The sequence below is a fragment of the Gracilinanus agilis genome, chromosome 1, assembly GCF_016433145.1.
Source record: "Gracilinanus agilis isolate LMUSP501 chromosome 1, AgileGrace, whole genome shotgun sequence".
Lineage (NCBI taxonomy): Eukaryota > Metazoa > Chordata > Mammalia > Didelphimorphia > Didelphidae > Gracilinanus > Gracilinanus agilis.
Window position 1 is genome coordinate 129,280,023 of NC_058130.1, and position 5,909 is coordinate 129,285,931.

The following is a 5,909-nucleotide window of genomic DNA, read 5'->3' on the forward strand; positions in this document are numbered from 1 at the left end:
CTCCTCCTCCTCTTTCTTCTCTTTCTCCTCCTCCTCTTTCTTCTCTTTCTCCTCCTCCTCCTCCTCTTTCTTCTCCTTCTTCTCCTCCTCATCTTCTTCCCTTCCCTCCTCCTCCTTACTGATTTTATGCTCTTTGGAATCCTGTTTTCAAACCTGATTTAAGGTTGTAGGTAGGATGAAAATTTCATCTTAATTCTATTGCACAGATCTTCTATCTTCTCATCTCTTTACATGGGTAAAGAGAAAAGAGAATTGTATCCAGAAGGCAAATTTCCCCTAAGTTTTAATGTCAGACAATATAAACTACATGTTTTGAGTTGAATATATTTTTAAAAATTCATGGGAGCAACACTCAGTTTGAATTAACATAATTACAAAATTTACAGGCATCCTGTGTATTTTTTTTATAAGGCTACTATAACAGATGTGTCAAATGTCTAGTTTTAGAGGCCTTTATAATTCAGTTATATTTTCCTTGGGCAAAATATTAGAGCCTAAGCATTGGGGTACTTTCTCAGGATGAATCTGTTCTCCATAGGCTTCCATGTTGTTTTATCCTCACTCTATTGACTCATGTCTGTTGTTGTTCAGTGGTTCGGTCATATCTGATTCTTCATGACCCCATGGACCACTTGTCCTTTGGGTTTTCTTGGCAAAGATACTGGAATGGTTTGCAATTTCCTTTTCCAGTTCAATGCAGGCAGGGGTTAAGTGACTTGCCCAAGGTCACACAATTAGTAAGGATTTGAGGTCAGATTTGAACTCTCTTCTTTCTAACACCAGGCCCAGTGCTCAATCCACTTTGCTACCTAGCTGCCATTGACTTATGTCTACCTGAAGAAAATCTTTTTTATCTGAAACCTTGAAGTAACTTCCAAATTCTAAACTTCCAGTTTTCTAGTAGTGCACATTCTTATTTTCATTCTTAGAATCATGGAACTAGAAGGGACCTTAGAATATGGAACTTAGAATGTGTAGAACAGGAAATGGCCATAAGAAGCCGAACCACTTGGAGGGACCTTAGGTCATGGAACATCAGAGTTAGAAGGGACCAGAGGCATGGCATATTGGTTTCATCTCAGATTAACTTGATAAAGACAATTTTTTTTACTTTTGATGTAAGCATTCACACATTGGAAATCAGCAAGCATTACAAATCAGGGCTTGATATACTGTTTTAAAATTTTTTTCTAGACTTAATAAAGTGGTAGGGAAAATGAAAACAATGCAGATCAAATTGAAAGATTTGCTTACATTTCTTCTTTTTTTTGAGAGTCAGTTGTTAAATATTTACCAGCATATCCCAGCAAGGGGATAGAAATAGAAAACTAAATCTAGAAGGGAAATTAGAGATTATTTTGTCCGATGCCCAACTTGTGCCAAGAAGAAAAGCCTTTCCCAAAGAGGAGCACTAACTCACTCAGTCATATAGCTAGTAAGTAGTAGAATTGGACCCTGAACCATCCATCTTCTGATTTTCTATTTAATAACCGCTTCACCATTCTGTTTTTCTGCAGATAAAGGGGAGAGGAAATACTCTAAATGTTTGCCCCGGGTATTATTAACACTGGAGTTTTGGCTGGAAGATGGATGCCAGAAGGGATTTGTTTTTATTAGGTCTTCAATTCAGATCCTTAAGTCTTGTGTAAATATAACTTTGGTAGTTTGCTGTAGTTTGTCAATGGGGACTTGTCTTCTGGAAGAGTACATATTCAGAAGATGAATCAGGATCAGATATAATACTAAATTGCTTATTATTCATAAATATATATGTGAGTGGATCAGGATAGTTCCTAACAAATTTGATGATTTCCCTCTTCCCAATCAACTCTATTGATTACAGGATATCAACCTTTGTTTGGAGGCATCTAAAGGCTACTTTCCCCTGAAGTGTGATCATGTCCAGTGGTGCCATAGTAATTGGATCTCAGACTAGGGCTGCATTCTGATGACACCCATCCTCAGAACCAGCCATGCTTCCACAATAGACTATAAAATTGAGCTGATTGATTACTCTCACTCAGACTTCCTTTACATCTTCAGAAGACAGACTATGGTATAACAATCTAGGTGGGAACAGGGGAAGGAGAGGAAAGGGAACCTGTCGCACTGAACAGTTCCTCCCTCTTTGCAGCAACAATAGGACATGGAAAGCTGCATCTTCTTGCCTAATTGATCCAAGAAAAAACATTTCTAGAGCTTAATTCCTGACCACTGTCTTTTTCTGTTTCCTTTTTGAACACAGATCGGAGACTGGACACCTAACAGTAGATTCTCCTTTCTCAAGAGACAATAGCTGCTGGAGATCCTGAAGAAGTATATGGAAAAAAGAGATGTGCAAATACCAACTTGGCACTAGGTTTTGGAGTTCCAAATTCAAGAATTAGCAAGTTTAGGAATTCTCACATTTAAGAGTGGCCAAGCTTCGGGATTCAGGGGATTCTGAGTTCAAGAGCTCAGGAATTAGTCCCAAAGAGAGAAGGAAATGCAGCACCCTCCTTGGAGAAAGAAGAGGAGAGTCCATATAGTTCCTGTACTGTAATTTTACTTGGAGAACAAATCCAGTGAGTTAATTGGACAAGGCAGGTCTAATGGGAAGAAGACTGTTTGTTCAGCAGCCCCCAATTTATTTTTATTTTCTGAGAGGAGCCTAAACCACAAAGATTTGAAGACTGGTAGAGATTGTGTATGATCCCATGGGAGTTGGAGAAATTTCAATGGAATGTCAGGGAGTTGTTCTCATAGTGACTCCAAGTTCTTTTCTCTCCCGGGGGCTGATGGGCTAACTGATTGCTATGTTTTTTCTGAGTTTGTTTATGAACACTTGTGAGTCTTTCATCTTCTGAATTTTCTTTGAGAAATGATAAAGGCTCCCCATGTTCAATGAGTACTTTCTGGGAAAACTCCTTTTGCCCAATTTTGGGTAAACCTAAACATGAGCTATATATAATCTGAATGTATTGGTTCTCCTAGAGCAAATCCAGATAGGAGACAACAGACTAAAGATAAAATGACCTCTCTTAGGTTCAGTTCCCAGAAATGGAATGACTCTTAGACACCTGTCTCAAGGTGCTTGGAGGACTTTTACATTTTGTTGTTTTATTTTAATGCTTGGGAGCTTCCTATCAATCAATCAATCTTTGGACCTCAGTTTCTTCATCTGTAAAATGAGAAATGTGGGTTAGATTATCTCCGAGGTCACTTCCACTTCTAAAGCCCATGATTTTGTGCGGCTCTTAGTAACCCACAATCTCTGTTGTACCTTGAGAGTTCCTGTTAAATAAGAGCAGGAAAGACAGACATAGCCTGATGCTCTACTGAGATTTCAGGAGAACAGAAAAGGACTAAAGTCATTCTGGTGTCCTTACTGTTACCAGTATGGTCAGGTCTTAGAACTGGGGAACCATTAGGCTACCTAAAGAGAGGAAAACTGTGGAGGCCAAGGTTGGAAACAGAGAAAGTCAATGCTTTGATGCCAGTCAGGTTCTGTAAGATCATGGGTAGCTGACATACCCCCTCAGTCTGGGGGAGATAGGGGATGCACTCTCATAAAACAAAAAACAACAACTTATTCTGCATAGTTCCAGAGACCAGAACTTGGATCAATGGATACAAGTTGCAGGTTGGATTGTCATTGTTGGGAGGAATTTGTATTGGAAAGAGGACTGAATTAGGAGCCAGAAGATTAGGATTCAAAATTTCGTTTTTTCTAATGCCTATAGACTCTGGGCCAAATCCCTCATTGAATTTCATTTTTGTTATCTCTAAAATGGGCACAATGATACTTGCCTATTTAAAAAAATTGTTATGAGGGTCAAGTGAGATGATTGTAAAATACTTTGTAAACCATAAAGTGGTTATAAATGGGAATTATTATTATCAATTAAATAGATGTGATTGGTGCTTTGGATAGGCTATTAGAAGAGGAAAAATCTGAAATTTCTCCCAGCACTTAAGTTTTATGATTATGAATGGAATGATAACCAGTTTGGAATGGGGAATAACTGGGAGATCAAAAAGGGAATTAATGCTATTTTACATACTCAGGGACTGAGGACTGAGAGTCAGAAAGCAATGAGACAATTCAGAAAATGCCGCAGAGTAGGAACTGGGTTGGCTTCATGTAAGAAGTAAAAGAAGATGAAACAGAGGGAATAGAGAGAGAGATAGACAGACAGACAGACAGAGACAGAGGGACAGGCAGAGAGAGAAATACATAAAGGAAGAAAGAAAGAAAGAAAGAAATGAAGAAAGAAAGAAAGAAAGAAGGAAAGAAAGAAGGAAAAAAAGGAAGGAAGGAAGGAAGAAAAAGGAAGAAAAAGGAAGGAAAGAAAAAAGGAAGGATGGAAGGAAGGAAAAGAGATAAAAGAGGCAGGCAGAGACAGAAACAAAAAGATGGTGTGAGGATGGCCTGTAGGTATTAGAGCTCAGATTTAAATAGGATAGAAGAAATAAGGATAATTAGCTATCAGCCAGAATGAAGGCAAACTAAATTGACAAAATATAAATGCCTAAATATGCTGCTGCCCACCATATGCATGTACACACACACACACACACACACACACCCACACACACACATTCTAAAGCTAAATCATGTGCTAGTATTGATCTTTTATACCCTAAGGTTTAGTGGGAAGAATGTTGCACTTGAATATCTGTCCTGCAGCTGCTATAGACTGTGCCTGACTGTTTCAGTGACTTGGACAAGTGATTTCATCTCCATGAGCCTCAATTTCTGTATGTGTAAAATGAAGGGTTTGGATTTGAACCCTTTCAGTTCAAACATTCTATGGTAGGTCTAAGGTTTTATTCTTCTGGAGCTAGGATTCTTTGTTCTTTTATTTTTTCAAATGCAAATATTCCACATTCTATATTTTAAGGTCTTTTTCATTACCAAAATTCTAGTTTGAACATATTTTGAGTGGTTTTAAGTGTTCAGGAAGCTGTCAACCTTAGATAAGATACTGCCTGCTGTCAGAAAGCTTACAGTCAAGTAAAGGGAGAGAACCAATATATAGACAACTAGTATATCTAATTAGAAATGAACACAGGAGATTGAGTGCATGGTGATACTATGGGCAAAAATTATGGAGGCAGGGGGGCAGCTAGGTGACTCAGTGGATTGATAATCAGGTTTTGAGATGATGGACATCCTGGGTTCAAAAGACTTCAGACACTTCACAGCTGTGTGACTCTGCACAAGTTACTTACCCCATCCCCCCTTTACCTTAGCCCTTACTGCTCTTCTGCCTTGAAACCAATACATAGTATTGATTCTAAGACAAAAGGCAAAGGTTATTAAAAAAAAGAATGGAGCTAGAAAGAAGAGCAGGTTTAGGGGGAAAAAGAAAAGTTTCATTTGGGGCATGTGCTTTTGAGGTGCTAGTGGAACACCAAAGTGGAGATATCCAGCAGGCCATTGCAAACATGGGTTCGTAGTTCATAAAAGAATCTATAGGTATATAGAGGTGATAATTGGAGGAGCAAGAATGAGGGAGGTTACCAAAAATGTCAAGATAGAGGAAAAGATGGTAAAGAATATAATATTTGGGAAGAATTCTTCTTATATTCTCTACATTCTAAAGACTTTTTCAGCTCTAACACATTTTCTAGGTACTATTGTTTCTTTAAAATCAAACATTTTTATGATTCTAAGAAAAATGAGAGTCAATATTGTATTTTTCGGTGTGTACATGTGATACAATGTAATGATATAACAAAGATAATATAATATAATGTGATAAATATAATATAACATATGTTATAATGTGTCCCAGAAGTTTTAGTATGGTTTTAAACTCTCACAAATATCTGTATTATATGTGTGAATTCAGAAAATAAATTCAACAAGCATCAGAATAATGAGAGAGGGTTTGGGTTCAGAATGTACTTTAAAGGAATACTTC